The 22,151-nt window shown below is 48.6% G+C and overlaps 1 long non-coding RNA gene across 1 annotated transcript; it reads left to right on the top strand.

Annotated features, from left to right (window-relative positions):
- The first annotated feature begins 9,197 nt into the window (after nt 1–9,197).
- On the top strand, nt 9,198–21,873 carry LOC149124641 (uncharacterized). Its single transcript, XR_016213747.1, has 2 exons — nt 9,198–9,362; nt 21,757–21,873. It is a non-coding gene; the product is annotated as an uncharacterized LOC149124641 (long non-coding RNA).
- The last annotated feature ends 278 nt before the right edge of the window (nt 21,874–22,151 follow it).

The following is a 22,151-nucleotide window of genomic DNA, read 5'->3' as shown; positions in this document are numbered from 1 at the left end:
TTGAAAGACGAAGAGACAGAGAGAGACAGAGAAAGATGTTCCATCCACTGGTTCACTCCTCAAATGTATGCAACAGCTGGAGCTGGGCTGAAGCCAGGGGCCCAGAACTCCCTCCAGGTGTCCCTCATGGGTGGTAGGGGCCCAAGTACTTAGATCTTCATCCGCTGCCTCGCAGGGTGTGCACTAGTAGAAGCTGAGTCAGAAGCAGAGCAGCTGGGAGTCAAATCAGGCACTCCATTATGGGAGTGCAGCACCCCCACTCCCAGCACCAAATGACCTTGACCCCTGCACCAAATGCTGACTCTCATCTATTTCTGCTTCTAAGATGACCAAGCTAAAACTATGCTATTACTTGGAAGAAAAGAATTGCTTTTTGATTGTTGAAGAAAACAAACTGTAAACATAATATTGTCGTGCTAAGATTGACAAACAATACTTTAAAAGACTGGGTGATTGCCGTTCCCCCAAATAAGGAGAAAGAAACTATTAAGAGGCATGTGCTGTTGTATATCAGGTAAAGCCGCCACCAGCAGTGCTGGCATCCCATATGGGCACCGGTTCGAGTACCTGTGGCTCCACTTCCAATCCAGCTATCTCCTACAGCCTGGGAAAACAGTAGAAGATGGCTCAAGTCCTTGGGCCCCTGCACCCACATGGCAGACACAGAAGAAGCTCCTGGCTCCTGGCTTTGGATTGGCTCAGCTCCAGCCATTGCAGCCATCTGGGGAGTGAACCAGCAGGTGGAAGACCTCTCTCTCTCTCTCTCTTTGCCAATGCCCCTCTGTGACTCTGCCTTTCAAATAAATAAATAAACCTTAAAAAAAAACCAATATATCTATCCAACTAAAAAAAAGAAAGAAATCATTAAGTTATAAATTAAGCATCACCTTCTGGTCTCTCACCGTATGTAAACATTTATAAAATTAATTACTTTACAATGTTAATTGGATGGTACAGAATTCTCCACAGTGGTTAATTCAGTGGGCTACTTAAGTCCAATATTCTTTTTTTTTTTTTTTTTGACAGGCAGAGTGGACAGTGAGAGAGAGAGACAGAGAGAAAGGTCTTCCTTTGCCGTTGGTTCACCCTCCAATGGCCGCTGCGGCCGGCGCACTGCGCCGGTGCACCGCGCTGATCCGATGGCAGGAGCCAGGTGCCCCCCCCCCCCGGTCTCCCATGGGGTGCAGGGCCCAAGGACTTGGGCCATCCTCCACTGCACTCCCTGGCCACAGCAGAGAGCTGGCCTGGAAGAGGGGCAACCGGGACAGAATCCGGTGCCCTGACCGGTACTAGAACCTGGTGTGTCGGCGCCGCTAGGTGGAGGATTAGCCTATTGAGCCACAGCACCGTCTATTAAGTCCAATATTCTTGCTATCTTCATTGTTTGGGCTTTTGTCCTGGTTATAAGCTGATGGCAACTTCTTCATCCAGAGGCCATGTGTAGGCAAGAGAGGAACTCAGTTCCCCCCACCTCCTTTTCTGGGGGAGGGGGAGAAGGTGGCTGGATTAACAGCATAGAACTGTTTCCCCAAAGTCACCCAGTGGACTTTTTTCCACATCTGATTGGCCAAGGTCGTGTCACATGCTCGTGACTAACCCCAGATCAGCAAGGAGAGTGCATTAGCCCTTTCTCTCATTAAGGGCATGACCCCTGCCACCTAAACGAAACAGGGTTCTGCTAGCAGGGAGAGCTGGAGGACATGAGTGCTGGAGAGAAGGGTAGACAACACCCGTGCCTTCCGTTACCCACGCTCCTGCCTTCCTCCCTTGTGCTTCCTTGGCTTACTCCCCTTCCTCTGCTTATCCTGTGGGTGTCAGGATTCCTCACAGCTCAGCCTGGGTCCTCTGCTCTCCGCTTAGGAAATCTCTTCCGGTCTTTGGGTTGAAAGGCCATCTCCAGGCTGGCAATCCTCCAAACTGATACCCTCAGCCCAGACCTCTCCTCTGAGCTCCGTCTCTGGATATCCAACTGCCCACTTGACATCTCTACTTTGATGTCTCAGAAGCATCTCAAATCTGACAGGCCTCAAATAGAACTCTGTACATCAACTCCTCAGGCCTTCACATCCCTGCACATGGCACCTCCTTCTGCCCTGCTGTTTAGGACAAATGCCTGGGAGTCAGTCTTTACTCTCACCCTCCCCAGTTACCCAACCAAACCCTTTTCTTGTGTCCAGCTGGGTGTCCAACATGTAATTCCAAGTGCCCAGACCATAAGGGATGCTCCCTAAACATTGGTTGACAATTGAACTCATCTGGATCATGCATACCCTAACTGAGCAGTGGAAACAGAGGGCAGAAAAAGCATGAGGGTGATGTGTGGAATTCTGAGAAGGTACTCATTCTGGGACGAAGTGCAGGCTACGTTGGCAATGCCTTCTGAGAGGTCTAATGCATTTCTTCCCCCATGATGCAAATATATTCCCACCCATCTTTTGATGAGCACTAAAGCAATGAGGAGGCAGAGTCTTAGCTTTTACTTGGAGCTTTCACAGATGCACTGACTCCAGAATGCTCCTGGAAAACATGCTTAATTTGCCGCACAGCACACGATAGGGCCAATGTGGAACATGATCCGTATTTTCTCTCCACGAACCTTGTAATCGGTGAGGCTGAAAAGGAGCTGAGGGATATCCCTCTTCTCTCCTCCATCTTCAGTGACATTGATTGCAACGATGTTTGGGAGACAGGATTACTGCTGCAGAACAAGCGCCTCCAAATCTTGTTGGCAAACTACAATGAGCATTTCTGCTACGTGCATCTGCAGCTGGCTGGAGTGACTTATGTAGGCTGGGGTAGTCATTCAAGCTGTCCATCATTTGGCTGGGTCTGACAGCGATGCCTCTACCCTGTGTGGATGCCTTTGAGTCCTAGATGAAGGAGCAGCAGCTACCTGAGGCAGGCTCTTCTTATGCTGGCGATGAAAGCACAGAAAGGGAAATGGAGACTCTGGAAGCTTTTTAAAGACGAGATCAAAACTGACACGCTGTCACCTCTCCCAGTTAGTCAAAGTGAGCTGCAAGCCCAGACCCAAAGTCAAGGGCAAAACATGATGCCGTTTGTGGAAGGCTCCACAGACGCATGGGGCGAGGAGTGTGGATCCAGAGACGATGTGGAATTGGGCCAATGCTTCCCCCTTCCTGGGAGACAGCTCCCCAAGGCAGAACCCAGAAGAGAAAGCCTGGGCTCAGGATGATCCCACCAAGTCCAGGGTGGGGCTGGCGTTTCCTTCTATTCCTGGCTGCTTGTCGCTGTAACTCACACTCACCTTAGGGTCCCTTTGGAATAGACCACCAGATGCAGCTTCCATCCCTCCCCTACCCATTCGTTATTCCTTCAGCGACATCCGGACTACTTTCCGGGTGGGTGCCCTGGATGTTGATTCCTCTAGAACGGTTGTTATGGGAAACATTTCATTTCACATCTGCTGACACAATTTGCTGCCTAAGATTGAAAAAAAAAAAAAAAAGGAAGGAGAGAGGCTCCTACTCCTATGGCTGTAAGGGATAATGAGTAATTTATTCAGAGCTATATACAAATCAGACTATCGTCTTCCAGACGGAATCAATAATATAATTTTAAGCCCACACACATTTACAAATGCTAGCACTCCGGCGCAGCTGGGTTGCTATGGGCAACCAGGGCATGCCAGCTCCTGATCTGAAACTGGCGCTGTCTCCCAGGCCTGCCAGCGCGCTCTGCAGACAGGATCCAAGGGAGCCCAGGGCGTTCGTGTTGGCTCTGATCTGGCCGCCGCACAAATGCACCCCTGTGATGGTCTGGATTAGTCCTTGTCTGAACCGCTCAGCTTTATTTCAACTGCTATTTGCACAGGACTTCTTCCATATCCCTTCTATGCCTGTGTCTAGGGAGGTGGGGGTGGAGGCGTGTGAAGGAGCCTCAGGGCAGACAGCAAGTAACTAAAACTCCAGCCACAGGCGCTGGTAGTCAGGGACCAGGGCCAACGGCTGCAGGGGCAGGCTGGTTGGTGACCTGGGAGACTGAGCACCGTGCACCTTCCCAACAAGAGAGCCTGATAGGATGCTGGGAACTGATGTGTGTTGACTGGGCAAAGAAGAGCAAGAAACAGAAACGCACGAAGGGCAGAGAAGGTGGTGAGAGCCAGGTGGAGGGCAGGCAGGCCCCATGAACAGGGCTGGGGAAGGGGAGGGTACACAGGCGTGACCAGTGATGGTCCCATTTTTGACATGTAAATACAACCTAAGGCCATTGTCAAGGGAGTCTGACTTAGGGAATCTCCTGGTAAAGAAGCCACTGACACTCACAAGGACCAGGAAAACATTTAAGAAAGAATGCAGGCATTTTTAGAAAAGATTAGGTTAAATGATGTGATCACATGACCTGTTCCCCCAAAGCAGTCATGATTAGACACAAAGGACAGCAGACAGAGAGAGGGGCCTGAGCTGTACCCCACGCCCACCGCTAAACCCAACCTGACTTGTAATGTGGGCTTCTGCCTTAGTTGATGCACCTGCTGCTACAATGGTGAGGGGCCTCAGCTGGCAACAGCACTTGCAGAGGTTTTAGGTGGGACGTGGTTGGTGCAGAAACCCGGAAGCCTGGAGTTTGTGACTTGCAAGGGGGACCTGAGTCTTCAAAGGCAGCAGAGAGAGGGTAGAAAGCATCCTGGAGATCACCTGCTCCATCCACCCCATTTTACAGACAAGACAAGAACTTAACTGATTTGCACAAGGTCAAAAAAACAGAAAGGCTGGCGTGAGACAGGCAGTCAGCACTGCGCCCGTGACCTGGACTGGGGGCGGAGCAGAGCATGAAGAAAGGAGGCTTTGAGAACATAGATGTGGGATCCAGAAGGATCACAGAGAAGAGCAGCATGGTCAGAGAGACACGGAAAGTCCCAGGGTGGGGCTGTAACAACAGGACAGGAGGAGGAAGGTTGGAGGGCTTGGTTGGAGAGGGTAAGGCGTAACAGGGATGGATGGAGAGAAACAGCAAAACACATGACCGAACTTCTGAGTTTGGGCAGCTGGTCCACGGTAGTTCTGCTTCCAGAGGAATGGAGAGGAAGGAGGAAGGAGCAGCTACATGAGAGGCTGGGCAGTTGGCCGGACTGCAGGCTCGTTCCCAGGGTAGAGTGGCTGGGCCAGCTTGTGCACGTGGAATGGCAGGAGCCAGCCAGGCACTGAAGCTATGCTGGGCATGCTGGAGAAGTGGGGCCCCCTCTCTAAACCCTCACCCTACGTGAGCCCTGCTGCCACCGGCTCCTGGGGGTGCCTCTTGCTCTGTCTTTTTACTAAGTCCTCTGGCTTTGTAGTTCCCAATATCTGCTTCCAGGCGCCGGTGCCTGTTTATTAAGCTGCGTGCACAGCCTCCTCTGATTCACTAACCGTGGCCATCACCATCAGACACCTGGCTTCTTGTGCACGTGGACTTCAGCAGCACTGACATATCTGAGTGAGACAAGGCACTCGCACCCCAGCCTGTCGCAAGGGGCCCCTTCCCTGAGCAGCCTCACCCCACTGCGACCTCAGCTATAATGCCTCTCCCCTGAGCTCCAGGCCTATTTTTCCACTTGCTGGAAGGATATCTCTGTACCTGGGTATTTCCAAAGGAGCTTTGATTCGACCTGCCCCCAGTGGAATATCTTAAACACACCTCCTGTTATTTCCTTATTTTTCTGATAGCCTTGTCCCTTTTATATCAGCCAGATCCGTGGAGCCATCCCTCCTCACCCCCTACTTCCACAGTCCCAGAATCTTGTGATTTCGCACGCCCACCCCCCATCTCCATCCCCACTACCTCTGCCTGCTGAACCTCTCCCCTGACTGCCACCCACAGTCTCTGGCCCTTCCAGGCTCTCCTTGCTGAGCTGGCTGTCTGTTTCCTGGAAGACAAATTCCAACCTCCTTTGCACAACATGCATTTTCCTTTGGGATCTGACTCCCATGAAGTTTTTGGCCTCATCTCTCCCCCACCCCCGCCCCCACCACCACCAGCAGCTGGCACAGAACTGCCTCCATGCTGAACAATTTCCAGCTCACGACTCCAGCCGGCACCCATCTCACTGTTGCCCCTGCACTGTTTTACATGCTCAGTCTCTTCCTGTAGTGCAGTCTTTCTTGTCTGCCTGGGATGATAATACTTATCCTGCCAATGCCTTCTCCTTGGGGAAGCACACCTCACCTGGCCAGTCAGAGATAGGCACTTCCCCTTTGGGGTGCTGTGGAGCTGACACGGCACTTACGGCAGTGTTAAAGTCATCGGCCTGCCAGTCTGTCCTCTGTCTTGTCTGTGTCAACTCAGCACCTAGCATGATATTTGAAATAGACAATGCACTAATAATGCTGGCCCAAGGAAGGGAAGCAGTGAAGGTCAAGTGGAAGGGTTCCAGCTGTGCACCTGTTGCCGCACCTGCTCCCATTCTGACTCAGGAGCAAACCACCCTCATGGGCTGGCTGAGGCTCTGAGGGACAGATTCTGCTAACCTGAGTGTTAAAGCCAGGATGGAACCTAAAGAGTCCTTGGCTCAGTTTCTCATTGCAGAGACAAAGCTCAGAGGGCCAGGGAGCCTGGCCAAAGTCACGTGACCAGATAATGAGAAAGCCACTGGAACACAGATCTGACCTAGAGCTCATTGGTCTTTCCCATATGAACTTCTTGTGGTTACATACCCAGTGGTAAGAAAAGGGTGGTTACTTTCTGGTTCTAAAATAAGTAGTAATTATGGAAAATTATAAATCGACTACATGGAGTCACTGTAGAAAGAGACAGAAAAACATAGAGGAGGAAATGGGAACCATGTGTGGACTCTTCACTAGAGAAACAATTAGTGCCTTCGATTCGGCTTTCTGGATTGTAGGGAACAGAAATCCCCTCCCGGTGTTCAAGCCAAGGGCCATTGGGATGGGGACACAAGGTGGAGAAATCAGAAGTCTTGTGGGAATGCCAGAACAGGAAGCTGTCTCGGGGCTGGATTCACCGGGCATCTAGGGGCTCCGAGAGCCAGTGGCTGAGATCTCTGGAGCTCTACTCTTCACACAATTCAGCTCACTCCTTGTGTCTGCTTCTTACTGCCCTGCTTCCATGCCCTGGACATTCTCCCAATGCCCCAAACAGGAGAGAGACCACACAGGTCCCGCGCATCTTCCCAGAGTGCTCAAGCTGATGGACATCCTCTGATCCTCCCCTGATCAGCTATGGGCAAGAGTCAAGGGCACCTGGCCAGCCTCGTGTAGGACAAGAGGAAGTAGCACTGGCGTAAGTTAGAGTCATTGTCATCATCATAGCAGACATGCATGGAGCACCTGCCGTGTGCCTTGTGCGGCTCACAATACTGAACACAACGTAGCAGTTGTTACGTGGGGAAATTCAATATTAGTAACCAGACAACTGTATCTCTATACATTACTGTCCTGAGAACAAAGGGCAGGGGTACACCTGCAACATTTCTTTTCCTGTCCCTTCTCCCCGCTACCCAAATCTTACTGCTCTCAGTTTCCCGTCTGCTCTGATTCCACCCCCCCTCCCAACCTTGCCCCAGAAAAGCCTGGCTTGGGTGTTTCGTGAATAGGTCCCACTATTAGTACAGGGGTCCTTCCTCTGGAACAGACAATGGTTTTTGACACAATGCAAAAAAAAAAAAATTTCAGGGCACTAAGAGTATGAGTCTTCCAAGGTTTTCCCAGGTTCCAGAATGTCAACCCCTACATGTAGCTTCCAATAGCCAAGGGTTACCAAGATGCTTCCAGCCTTCTGCCTAAAGGGGGCGCTCGTAATCACCCGAAGATCCTGAACCCTGAAGCTCACATCTTTCTCTGATGTGACCTTGAGGGGGGAAAAGACCCCTAGTCTGGCCTATGGCTCCCCGCTGAGCCTGACAACAGGATAACAGGTCTACCCGTTAGCATTTTTCCCTAGGGAGAATATTATGGCCAAGATGAAATGAGATCAAAAGCTTCTGTTGCCTTATTTGGCAACCAAGGAGATGAGCTCCTCCTTAGTCCCCATATTTCAAAAAGCTCCAGCGAGCAAGATCTTTCAAGGGAAGAAAGGTAAGCAAGGGGCTAGCAGGGGCTACTCTAAGTACAGATAACAAAGGGCTCAGGACCTAAGGCATCTAAAATCTATGAGCCCCCTTTCATAAAGCTCATGGGAAAGGGAATTAAAAGATCAGTTTGGGGCCAGCATGGTGGCATAATAGGTTAAGCCACAGCCTGCAATGCCGGCATCCCATATGGGTGCCCCTTAGAGTCCTGGCTGCTCCACTTCCGATCCAGTTCCCTGCTAATGGCCTGGGAAAGCAGCAGAGGATGGCCCAAGCCCCGGTACCCACGTGGGAGGCCAGGGTGAAGCTCCTGGCTCCTGGCTTCAGCCTGGCCCAGTCCTGGCCATTTCAGCCATTTGGGAAGTGAACCAGCGGATGGAAGATCTCTCTCTCTCTCTCTCTCTCTCTGTGTGTGTCTGTGTGTCTGTGTGTCTCTGTAACTTTGGCATTCAAACTTTCAAATAAATAAAAATAAGTCCTTTTTTAAAAAAAAATCAGTTTATTTCAGTGCATAATTTTTTAGATCTACACATACAAGCAGTGGCCAAAAAGCCTATGGGAATGAATATTATGAAAAAGCTATGCATGGATTTCACAACCTGAGGCACCTAAATAAACTAAGTTCTAATTCCATTTTTCTCGACCTTTCTGACCTCCTTCATAGTATCACCCCCTTTCGATATGAAGGAAATAGCATCTCTCACACACCCCTGAGGAGTTTCCTGAGCAGCTCATCACACCGTTATAAAATTAGCAGTAATTAGGATTATTGTGTAAACAACTTGCCATTCATATCTAATTACCCTGTATTACAATACCAATTAGCGCGACGCACATGTCAGATTCACTCTGTGGTGGGCTTTATTTCATCCTTAAGTTCTGTGCATGTTGCTTCATAACTTCATAGCTTCCTTGTTACATTATCTGCTCCGCACGGAAGATGTGTAAGACGCTAGGGGTACTGGGGCTGGTATGGGGGGGGGGGGGCGCTGCTTTTTACCGGTTTAGGATTTTTTTCCCTCAAAGGACAACGTGGGGGGGGGGGCAGTCAGCCTGCTGTCCCCCACACCCCCAAAAGGTGCTGTCGGCTGCCTGAGGGATGCGGTGGATGCGGTGGGCCCTGGTCTCTGTCCCAGATGCCTCTGGAGACGGGGTCTGGGGTGGGGTCCACGCAGCTTCCCGGACGCTTCGGGCTCAAACGGGCCCCGCGGGGCTTCCGCCTTCGGAGGAGCCGGGGCCGCCGGGAGCCACCGCCCGGGCCTGGCTGCTGCTGGCCGGCCTCACGCGGCAGAGGACACCTCGGGCCGCCCTGGCGCGCAGCCTGAGCGCGGTGAGGGTAAGCGGACGGCGGCAGGGCTGCGTCTTCGCGGACCCGGGGCGGGCTTCCGGGCAAGGCTCCGGGACCGGGCTGGGATTCCCGCGACACCGCCGAGAGGCAGCCTGCGCCGGCCGGCCGGCCAGGGAGCCGGAGTGGCCGCCCGCTTCCCCAGATCCCACCCGCACGGTGCCCCTCACACACCGCCCAGAGTGGCCCCAGGAGCCGCGCGTTCCTTCCTCTCTCAGCCTCCGTTCCCCTCAACATTTTCCTGTTAATGGCGAATTCCTTTCCATGCCTTGTTTTACAAGGTGACAATTGCCTCCTTGGACAAATCAGATTCGTGCTAATTACGGGTATAAGGAAATTACAACGATCATATTTCACTTAAACCCAGCCAATATTTAGGGAACAATAGTAGGTACTAAGCCCTAGAGAAAAATCCAACTTAAACCAAACCAGGCCCCTCCGCCAGAGCAGTTTTTCCTCAAAGGAGATGTTTTTAGGTAGTATCAGCATGAGATTTTTTTTTTTTTGAAGTTATGTATTTGAGAGGCAGAGAGAGAGAGACAGAGGACTTCCACCTGCTGGTTCACTCCCTAAATGGTTGCCAGGGCCAGAGCTGAGCCTATCCAAACCCAGGAGACAGGAGCTTCTTCTGGGTCTCCCATGGGGGTGCAGGGCCTCAAACACTTGGGCCATTTTTTTAGTGCTCTCCCAGGCCATTAGCAGGGAGTTGGATTGGAAGTGGAACAGCTGGGACTCGAACTAGTGCTCACATGAGATGCCGGCCCAGCAGGCACCAGCTTAGCTTACTATACGGCTGGCCCTGAGATTTTTTTTTTTTTTAAGAGTGTATTTATGTCACTGTGCACCAGGAATATAGCAAGGACATCAAATCTGGGATTTCATGATTCCTCTTGTTTAGAAAAGGGTTAAAGAGGGTATGTGAGGCTGTTTAATGACATTAGGTAAACCACACAGAAATGGCCAGTTGAGGGGGTCATGGCTAATTTGCAGGAGGTAGGAGTGCAGTGGGAGAGGATGACGTGTGCTCCTGATGGGGACACAGGGGAGCACGCTGGCTTCTGGGCTGGGGACAAGGAGGGCTTTATGCAGGAGGTAGGACTGGCGATGGGCCTTGAGGAGGCGCTCCACGGCTGTAGGAAATGCAGGCCACTTGGTGGGAGGAGTGCAGGGGAGGTCACAGCAGCGGTGCTGGCAAAGCAGAAAGGGGACGGGTGCTGAACTGGGCGGTGGGAAGGGGACCAGGAGGAGGTGAGCACTGAGTGTGGTTCTTTTTGCCTTAATGATCTGTGCAGATAATGGGAGGGCACTTACAAAATTCTTGAGAAATGGAGTGCCTCATTTTTCATAATTTGCATTTTCTATGAACTGTTTTTTTTTTTTTTTAAGATTTATTGATTGATTTGAAAGGCAGAGTTAGAGAGAGAGAGAGAAAGAGGTCTTCGTACACTGGTTAACTCCCCCAAATGGCTGCAATGGTCAGAGCTGAGCCTACCAGAGGCCAGGAACCAGGAGCTTCTTCTGTGTCTCCCACTTGGGCACAGAGGTTAATGCACTTGGGTCATCTTCCAGTGCCCTCCCAGGTGCATTAGCAGAGAGCTGGACCAAAAGTGGAGCAGCAGAAACTCAAACCAGTGCCTATCCCATATGGGCTCATATGGGGCAATGGTGCTGCAGGCGGCAGCTTTACTCCCTAGGCCACAATGCTGGCCCCTCCATGAACTTTTCGAAGACCGCTTCATATGCATGGATTTCAACTTTTTTTTTTGCCAACATCAACTAATCTTTTAATTCCATTTTCCTTGAACATTTTGAAGCGACTTTGTATATCCTAAAGGCCAGATAAATTCATGCTGTGGATGAGATCAATGGGTCAGGAAATTCACCTACTGGCATATGATTGGCATTTTACAAACAACAACAACAAAAAAGACAACATTTAATGCTAGAGTGTGTCTCCCAGCACAGGTGCAATTAATGAATGGTGAAACTTTTGTTTTCTGCATTGAGTGTTGAGTCTGATGTGCAGTGGTTGTGGTCAAGAGATCTAACACCTGTGGCCCCCATGTGCTGAGACTCCCAGCCACAGAGGGCCCCACAGGAATCTATTCCTGGTCACCTCTTGAGTCTGTGCCTACTAAAGCCATCTGTGTAGGCTCTGCCCTTTGCCCATCAACCCCTTTTTCAGTCTTCAGGGATTAAGTGAGGAATGGTGACCTTTGTGAATCATTTCCTAGTTGGGGGGTGGTGGGGTGGGGGTTAACTGGTGGCCACTCAGAGGTTTCGTTTTGTTTTGATTTTTAATTTGAGAGAGAGCACGCGAGAGCGAGCGATCAGGCAGTGCTATCCACTGGTTCAGTCCTCAAATGCCTACAGTTACTAGGCCTGGGTCAGGGCTGAAGCCAGGAGCCAGGAATGCCATCCAGGCTCCCACATGGCTAGAACCCAGTTGCCCTCCTCGGGTGCACATCAGCAGAAAGCTGGAGTCAGGCATCAGAGCTGGGCATCAAATCCAGGTATTCCTACGTGGGACCTACGTATCTGAACTTCTAGACCAAATGCCTGCTCCCACTTTTGTTTTACAGCTTTGTTGAGGTGCAACTTACAGACAAGAAATTGTATATATCTAATGGGTGCAATTTGATGAGTTTGGACAACCGCACACACATGGGAAACCATTACCAGAATCGAGGTGATAGCCGTCCATCACCTCTAAGTGTTTGCTTGGGTCCTTTTGCATGTGTAAGTGATGGAACACTTCGAGTGAGATCTACCCTACTAACCAGTTGCTAAAAACAGAAGATGCTGAGCTGTACAGCAGATCCCTAGAGCCAATTCATCTTGCCAACTGAAACTTTATGGATGTGCCTCAAAAAGTTAAAAATAGACCCCCGTTTGCTCCAGAGACCCCACTTCTAGGTTTATACCCCAAATGATTGAAATCTGGATCCTGTGTGCACACTAGTGTCATTCACGGTAGCCAACATACAGAAATAACTGAGTCTGGCTTTGGATTCTTTACGAGTTGGGTTAACCAGGGCAGTGAGCACGTTTCCTCAAGCTTGCCGTGCCTGGACTGTTTTTGGCCGGGTGCCTCTGAGGCCTTGAGGCTCCCTGCGGCCATCGCAGCATAGTGACAGGATCTGAAGCTCCTGGTGAGAGATGTGTGGGCAGGTCCAGGCTGTGCAGGAGGATGCGAATGATGCCACTTCAAAGCAAGAGGCTTGGCCTCAGTGGCACATGTTTAGCTGTGGGGAACTATTTTTAATTAGCGTTAGAACATGCAAGAGCCAGAGTTGCTCATAGAGCAGAATACTGGCTTCAGATAGGAGATGAAGCCGGTTTCAGCTTCCCCACTCACTTCTTTGTTGACAGCAGGAAAGAGCCCAGGGAAGGCAGGAGGAGGTGGCAGAACTGGCCCACTTACGAGCCATTAGAGTTTATCACCAGAACCTCAAGAATGCTTGCATTGCCAAGGACCCCAAATTGGTTCTCCCCATCACTCTAAGTCAGCCTCTTCATATAGTACTCTTCTCGTTTTCAAGGGAAAATTCTGGAAGTTTCTCGGTCAGGAGTGAAAAACTCAATAATAGCTTCCATTTACTTTTGCAGGTGTTTTTGTATTTCAGTAGAGAGCACAGCTCCGGCTGGATCATCTCATTCTGGTCTGGAGTCAGGAGCAGAGTCAGGACTGGAACCCAGACATTCCTGTGTGGGACCCGGGCATCCCAAGCGGCGGCTTAACCGCCACACCCAACACCCAACACCCACCCCAGAGTTACCGAGCTGGAAAGAGTTCACCCATGGGTCAAGAAGTCAGCTTAGTAGATGATAAACACAAGTTGTAGGGGGAGAAAAAGGAAATAGAGGGTGAAAAAAAAAAAACAGGACAGAATATAGACTTCAAAAAGTTCATGGAAAATGGAATTTAGAAAGGGAGCCTACAGGTGGTATTGTGGTACCGAGGGTTAAGCCGCTGCCTGCAGCGCCAGCCTCCCATATCAGTGTGCTGGTTCAGGTTCTGGTTGCTCCACTTCTGATCCAGGGCCCTGATTATGCACCTGGAAAGGCAATGGAAGGTGACCCAAGTGCTTGGGTCCCAGCCACCCATGTAGATCTGGATGGAGTTCCTGGCTCCTGGCTTCAGATCAGCCCAGCCCCAGCCATTTGTGGCCATTTAGGGAGTGAACCAGCAAATTGAAGATATCTCTCTCTTTCTCTCTCTCTCTCTCTCCCCGCCTCTCCTTCCCTCCCTCCCTCCATACTTCCTTTACTTTTCTCTGTAACTCTGCCTTTCAAATAAATAAAATAAATCTTTAAAAGAGAAATAAAGTAAAAATAAGTTTGTTTTGATACAAAGCATTTTTGAAATCCATAGTTTTTTCATAATACGCATCTTTTATGAACTTTCTGAAGGGCTCTCACATGTATGGATTTCAGATAGTTTCTACACCAAAATAAACTTATCCATTTTCTGTGAGCTTTTTTAAAAAAAATATTTATTTATTTATTTATTTGAAAGTCATAGTTACACAGAGAGGAGAGGCAGAGAGAGAGAAAGAGGTCTTCCATCTGGCCGGAGCTGCGCTGATCCAAAGCCAGGAGCCAGGAGCTTCTTCTGGGTCTCCCACGTGGGTGCAGGGGCCCAAGGACTTGGGCCATCTTCTACTGCTTTCCCAGGTCATAGCAGAGAGCCAGATTGGAAGTGGAGCAGCTGGGTCTCAAACCAGTGCCCATATAGGATGCTGGTGCACCACTTCAGGCGAGGGCATTAACCCGCTGTGCCACAGCACCGACCCCTCCATGAGCTTTTTGAAGCACCCTTATTTATATGTTTATATAAACAAAACCTGTAGCTTGCCTGTGGATATGTTGAGTAGAGTCATGCTAAGGGTTGTGGTATAAAAGAAATTTTGAAAAGCTGATGTTGTGGCACAGCAGAGTTAACCACCACTGTGATGCCTGCATCCCCTGTTGGAGCTCCAGTTAAGTCCTGGCTTGTATGCTTCTGATCCAGCTTCCTGCTAATGCACCTGGGAAGCAGCTGATGATAGCTCAAGTACTTCACCCCTACCACTCGTGTGGGAAACCTGGATGGAGTCCCTGGCTCCACCACTGGCTGTTTCAGGCATTTCCGGAGTGAACCAGTAGATGGAAGACACCTCTCTGTTTCTCTGTCTCTCCCTTCCACCCCCATCTCCGATCAATACTTAAATCTTTAGGGGAAAAAGGAAAGTTCAAAGGCCATGATCTATAGTACCTAACCTTGGCTGGGATGTTTCAGGCTCTGTGCCAGCGGTAGACCCAAACAGCACAGGAGTTCATGGTGTTTCAGCTCTCTACTGAGGCAGTAATGCTGCCTCACAAGTAACCACAAAACCTCAGTGGCATCGCACTGTGAAGTAGGCTAGACAGCACTGTTCATTGGCATTAGCGGGCTCCCACATCTGGAAACCAGCAGGCTGTTGACTGATCCAACTTGGCAGGGCTGCCTCTGGTAATCTGGCCTGCTCTGCGTGCCTCATCTTCTAGCAGCTAGCCTGGTTGTGTTCTCATGGCAATGGCATGGGTGTGATGATGTGCCTAGCTGTATAAACACTTTTTAAGCCTCTGTTTGTCACATGTTTTTAAAATTTCCAGAATGGGTTAGGCCTCTTCCTGAGATGCTGGTTCAAGACCTGGCTGCTCCACTTCTGATCCAGCTCCCTGCTAATGTGCCTGAGAAATCAGTGGAGGAGGCTTTGGCTTGGCCCAGGCCTGGCCATTGCAGTCATTTGAGGAGTGAACCAGTGGATGGAAGATCTCTCTCTCTCTCTCTTTCTCTCTCTCTCTTTTCTCTCTTTCTCTCTCTGTAACTCTGCCTTTCAAACAAATAAAAAATAAATCTAAGATTTCTAGCAACCAAAGTTATGTGGCCAAGGCCAGAATCAGGATGGGAGGAATTACAGGACAAGAGATGTAGGCCCTTAGTGTGTGGATGGGTAAATTCTGGTTCTTTTCTCCAGTGCATGAAGAAATTAAAGGACAAGATGTAAATAAAAGAGGGATAAGACTTATTTGTAAAGCCAAAGTACATATTTAAGATGGAGTACGGGCATACTGTAGAGTTAGCTGCAATCTATGAGGTTTGAGGCCACCTTTTTATATGATCTGGAGACATTTTGGGTTGTGTTTTGCATACTGTTTTCCAAGAAACAGTGAGGATTTCCAAGAACTTTGTGACCTCCAAATCTGGCATTTTTTTTGAATTCTTGGAAGTGTCCTGGCATCAGGTGCATGATGGGAGTAGGAGTGTCAGTCTTGGTAATTCTGTTCTGATGATATGTAATTAACTGTAGGTCATAGTGGAAACAAGGCAGGCAGCCATGTTGGATATTTTTGGCTGGCACTGGTTTTGAGTGGTAGCTTTGCAGCAGAAGTGATTTGAGGTTGCCAGACATGGGAGAAGTTTTAGCCACAAACCTGGGTAATAGTGTGGTTGCATAGTTCCTTTGGCTCTTTCTCTGATCCCTGTCTCCTTACATCTTTTTTTTTTTTTTGACAGGTAGAGTTTGAGACAGTGAGAGGTAGAGACAGAGAGAAAGGTCTTCCATCCATTGGTTCACTCCCCAAATGACCACTATGGCCGGCGCTGCTCCGATCCGAAACCAGGAGCCAGGTGCCTCTTACTGTTCTCCCATGCAGGTGCAGTGGCCCAAGCACTTGGGCCATCCTCCACTGCACTCCCAGGCCACAGCAGAGAGCTGGACTGGAAGAGGAGCAACCGGGACAGAACCGGAACGCTGCAGGTGGAGGATTAGCCTAGTGAGCCATGGCACCGGCCCTCCTTGCATCTTTAACCAGCACAACAGTGAGCAGAAGGGTTGGATTTATTTTGATTGATCCTCTCCCCAGGCTTCTGGCCTTCTCTGGTATTGGACCCAACATCTGGTGTCCAGACCTCCAGAGGGTATGGCAAGAACGTTTCAGTCTTTGCAACCTAACAGGTAGGAAAGTCACATGGGGTAAGCAAGGAGGTGCCCTCAGGAGACAGCCTAGAAAGGGGGTATAAGACGCAAGTGTAGGCACTGGCACCTCATGGCAGGGCACGACCTGGAGGAGAGGGCAGCTAGGAAAGAAGGCAGGAGGAACCCACAGAAGGACCCTGACAATGTCCCTTTTCTTCCCGCTTCTGTATGTGTTTCAACAAACTTGTACAAAGAGGATGAGTTGGCCCCACTCGTAACAGAAAGAACGAGGCTTCCAGTCTCACCACTTGCCAGTGATGTGACCTTAGGCAAGTCATTCGTCTTCTCCGGGCGGGCCTCAGTCTCCCCACAGGAAAGAAACAAGGGTGCCTCTTGGGTTGTAAGGTGCTTTGCTTTGTCTTTTCCATATGATGATGAAGCTCTCCCTCCGCCTCCAGAACTCTTAACAGAAAGAGCTAATCTGTGCTCTCAGCATCCTGGTCAACACAGTACTCAGTGTAGCAACAACGGAGCAATGTGTGTAAGCAAAATGAGCTTTGGGTAAGGCTGGAGGAAGCACTTTCGCTCTCTCTCTCTGTTCTTTTTCGAGCCATTTCCAGCCCATGTATTGTACTCAAGCAGCTGGAAAAGCAGCCATGTCTTCATTTTAGATTAATTTAGAGAAGCGAGCTGGGAAATGCCTGGGCTGCTTGGGCCCCTGCACCACGTGGGAGACCCAGAAGAAGCTCCTGGCTCCTGGCTTCAGATCGGCGCAGCTCCAGCCATTGCGGCCATTTGGGGAGTGAACCAGTGGATGGAAGACCTCTCTCTCTGTCTTTCCCTCTCTCTCTCTGTGTAACTACGTCTCAAATAAATAAATAAAATCTTTAAAAAAAAAAAAGAGCAATAAAGGAAGAATAGTTCCAAGTAAACAGAAATTTGAGGTTCACCTTTTAGGGGATACGGCACTTGAGATGAAACCATCCACTGATTTTTAGATTGTATGGATGCAAGAGACCTGAGCGATGACGGCCATAGGAGAGGCCTGGAAGTCTACAGCTTCTGCCCCTGCTCATCCGTCTGGGTTCTGCTTGGACCAGGCTGGAACCTTAGGCAGGGGTTGGAGAGCAGACAAAGAGATGGGCTTGAGTGACCCACAAGACCCTGTGCCAGCCCTTAGAAGCTGTGGGATGCCAGGCAAGTCCGTTAACCTTGCGTGCCTGAGTTTCCCAACAGCTGAGGCAATGCTGGCCTCTCCCTTGTAAGCATGAACAGAAACCTGCCTGTAAACCAGCCAGCACCTGGTCAGCTGTTAGTGGCAGGGCTGCCTCAGCCTGCGTGAATGACTTTAGAATGGAAGCCACTCGTCTGATCTTCCAGCTCCTAACATGGCTAAAGGACAATCTTTTTAAAACCTCAGCTTATGGTAGATTTGAAAATTCCTGGCACCAACGCCCAGGCCTCTCTTCTGCTCTTCTTCCATTGGTGATGTCACAGTTTTGTCTCTGTTTTTTCTTAAACGCAGGAGCTTTCGGAATTTAGGCTCATTGAAGAACTGCCTGCAGCTTCCCCTTAATCAGGCATGGAATCCTCTCCGTTTCAACTCAGAGACCTCCCCCTAAAGCCCCCTGAGTGACTTTCTCTTTTAGAATCTTAAACCCACTGGATCACGTCTATTTCCTGAAGCTGTAGAGACAGCCACTCAGGAAACAGATTTCCAAAAGGATACTTTATTCAATCAATTAGCCAATTCCCTTGTCTTAGATGTGAAATTATCCCTAAGCCACCCAGACAGAGGAGACTCTTAGAATGAGAAGCAAAGAGATGTCGGGGTTGTAACAATAGGAGAGCTCATTTGCAATGCAAATGAGCAACCAGCAGGCAAATGAATCCTTATGGGAAAACCACTCTAATCATAAAACCGGCTTGCTTTGGGGAGCCTCCGATGTAAGGACAAGCTGAATCATTGCTCCCTGAATCCCCTCTAATATAGTCTATTAGGGAATTATCCAGGTAGTTTTCTATGAAATTGCATTTGAATGGAACAAAATGCATTGCCTGGCAGTAGATAATATCTTTAAAAGTCAAGTCCACGATTGCAGGCTGCGTTAGTTATGGTTGTCACTATAGCTGTGACAGTTTGGATGTGAAATAGTCAGCCTTTTCCCTCTGTTTTCGTTTGTAGGAAAACAAGTCATTCAAGCTTTTTCATGCTACAGTGTGACGGGCTGTCCATGGCAGTTAGGAATTTTCAAGCTCTGCCAAGCACACGAGCACCCAGAAGGGACATATGTTTTCTCTGCTTTGTGTTCCAAATTTGCCTTTAAAACATGCAATTATGTGAAGGCCTGATTTATAATTTCAAGGAAAAGCACAATAACGGCCCTGTTTTGTAGCTGTGTCTCTCCAAGACGTATTTATGTGGCCGCCTTTTCAGAAGAAGTTGGTAATGATCGCTCTCAGGTGTGATCAGTCCCGGGAGACTGTTTTCTGCAGAACAATGGAAAGTTAGTTGACATAGTTTGGGACCCAGAACTTGAGAAATCTGTAGTTGCCTCTCCTCCACTGCCTTACTTGTGTAGAAGTTGGGAGAGAGAGGCAGGAAGCTCACTGTAGCCAAGGAGGGGAAGATGAGCACGTTGACCAAGAGGAAGAGCAAGGCTTGCTGCGGGTGTGTCCTGCTGGGGAGATGGAGGTGTGGCCAAGGGCAGTGGGATGGTTGTCGGGGTGGCACTCGGGAGAAGCAGTGCGGGGAGAAAGTGAGCCTCGTTGGCTGCCTGTTGTGCTCAAATGGAAATCACGATAACCCCTTTATAAATTATAAAATCATGCTGGCTTAGATTTCCTGCCTCTCACCGCTGTTCTTGATGAGCACTTTTGCTCCACTCTCAGCAGCATTTCTGGTCAGTTCATCCAGAGAGGTGAGTTAGTCTCTTTCTGGATTGGGGAGCCCTCTCCTGGGAGGTAGGGCAACTTTTGTTGTTGTTGTTGTCATTTTTCAGTAATGGAGGTAGAGGGAGGTAAAAAGGCCAATGCCACGTTATGAGATTGTTAGTAGACAAATAACTATCATGGCCGAACATTTTAGGAAATAGTGACTCTTAGAGAAAAAGACATTCGGCGGTGGCAGAAAGATGGGAGTTAGCAGCAGGGGTAATATACGTGCTATGTTTGGAATACATTTTACAGATCCACAGTCACTTTGTTATGCTAGGAATAAACTTGTGTAGTTTATGGGCTAATCAAGTATTCATATTGTATATTTAGAATTATAAAGGTTCTGAAAAATTGAGATAATAGTATTTTGGCTCAGGGTTTTGGAGGTTCACAGTGTAAGTTCAGGCAGCCCTGCTGGTCTTGTGTCTGATGAGGGCAGTGAGTGGTGAACCCGGTACGTGGAGAGAGAGTAGTGAGGAGAGGCTCTCCTGCTTCTGTAACCAGCCCTCTCAATGCAACTACTCTCCAGGGGCCAAGCTCCCAGGGACCTAAAGACCTCTATGGGCCCACCATGGACACCATGGTTAGATCCTATTAACCATTACCATTCATCCATTCAGCATTAAAAAAGAGTTTGGGACCAAGAATTTAACCCATGGACCTATACAAATTATAGCTCCATTCTTCCCTGTAACTTGTCAGTTTCAAGGAAAATAATTTTTAAATCCTAAAAAAAAAGAAAATCTAGTCCTTGAACTTCACATCTAGGGTTTAGGACAAGAAGTCACATGCATACTCTTAGAGACATCATTGCCTTGTTAAAGTTTCGACCACTATGTCTTCTTCATATGTGTTATATGTGCACCTAGTAAACTCTCTTCTGCTTTTTCAGATTTTAGAGGAATTCTTATCAAAGAAAACTTTGACTTTGTCCAGTGGAAATGTCTTTTCTCTGGGAAGGGATATGGCCCCTCGGTTTGATGTAGTTGTCTTTTGAGTGCATTTAACCACTACTGCCATCTTTTCCTTCAGTCCAATTTTGTGTGTTACCTTGTAGGTTCAGGTCTTGCCAGAAGAGCCCTACAAGGAATTTCAATCTGACACTCCAGATTATTTCTCTACTCTTGAACTGGGTTTCCGATTTTATTCCTTGATGAGCAAAAACAAATTAAAAAGGAAAAGAGAATTGTAAGGTGCTTCCATCTGGCAAAACGGGGGTCCCGATGGCTTTGCTGTGAGTCTGACTGCCAAGGGGGCAGGGGTGGCGGTCCCACCTTGGAGGCTGGCACACAGGGATTTCAGAAGATGATCCTATTGGGGAAAAAGCCAATTACCTCCTTTGCTGATCTTCCTGAGGCCTCATGAGAGGGGACAAAAGCATCAGAGTTTAACTTGACAGTACCCATTGGTGACAATTCATTCTAAGCTGCAAGTGTGGGGTTTTCGTTTATGAACTCCCAATTGTCGGGATCACGGCTAAGAGACTTGAGTGAGGAGAAGACATCCTCTGGTCACCTATTGAGGCTGAGGGCGATGACTAAAAGGGCTAAGACCTCGTTTCCCCAACACCCAGGGAGCACAAGCCTCTAGCCAGAGCCTCAGAGAATTTACCCCAGGAAGAAGCGGCAGGTCGGTTCCTTCCAGGCCTGTCCCAGGTCAGCCTGGGTGAGGTGGGATAGGGCGGGGGATGTGGCAGAGGTGGCTGAGGGGAACAGGACCCCAGGAAGAGAGATCAGAAAGTGACATCACCATATATCTTCAGCCTCCCTTCTCCCATATCAGTCCTGCTTCTGATTATTATTAATATTATTATTATTATTACCTTCCTCCATTCTCTCCCAAGTAAATGCCTATCCTATCCTCCCTTTCCTCCGCTGATTTCCTCACCTCCTCCTTCTTCCCAGCCCAGTCCTGCCAACCTAGCCCAGAATTCAGGGCCAGGGAGTCAAGTGAACTGGAGTAGAGATTTGGAACAGTAAGGGTTGAAACATCTTCAGTGTTCATTGGAGGTTCTGCTGTTCACTGGCCTCATATAGAGAGAAATGATGGGTCTCTAGAAACTGTGTTTTGTGGGCATTATTGTTAGCATGATGCTTTTAATTTCTTTTCTTTTTGTTTTTAAGAGATCAAACATCAAGTGACCCTTGAAGAGCTGTGGCACTTGCATGTGCTTTTTCAGGCAGGAATTGGCCAGGTGAACTTTCAGAACATCCATGTGAATAATTTGACTTTCTCTTTGATGGTTGCTTTTTCAGTGAAAAGAACAATTCTTTTCATTTCTATAAGATAACGAGGAAGAAATGTCTAATTGGCACTTCTTAGTGGAATTAGAAACAAATTGTGAATGTATCAGAGAAATGAACAAAAGAGATAGCGTGTGAGAGGTTGACAGAGTTTAGGTAAGTCTAATTAGGCTTCCAATTCTTTGTGCTCTTGATCCTAGACTAAACAAAATGCGACTGTGTTCATAGCTAATTATTCTTTTTTTTTTTTTTTGCTTCCAGGAGTATGAAAAGAGAGGAAGACAGCTGTTGGATATGGAAACTTTCACATACATAATGAAGCAGAGTATGAGGTCACAGAATAAAGTAAATGGATTTTACAACGTGCGATCATTGAAACCACTGTTAAAGCCTTAACCATAGAAACCAATTAAGCTTAATGATCTATCTAGAAGATCACTCTCAGCCTGAACTATAATTTCTACTAAGACCTCTCTGATTTATAGGATAGTCTATATGGGAAAAAATATTTTCAAATTACCTATTACAACAGGCCAGCAAAATATTTAGGGTCTTTTCTTGAAAAGGGGGAGAAAGCTGCTTGTTAGATCACAGTTATTGGTATATTTGCTTTTTCCAAAGACTTTGTGACTTTCCCCATCCCCAGTCTTCAGCAA

This window comes from Oryctolagus cuniculus, chromosome 9 (genome assembly GCF_051225735.1).
Source record: "Oryctolagus cuniculus isolate XC-2025 breed Fujian yellow rabbit chromosome 9, ASM5122573v1, whole genome shotgun sequence".
NCBI lineage: Eukaryota > Metazoa > Chordata > Mammalia > Lagomorpha > Leporidae > Oryctolagus > Oryctolagus cuniculus.
The sequence above is the reverse complement of the archived record's forward strand: the minus strand, read 5'-3'. Positions and strand labels throughout refer to the sequence as shown.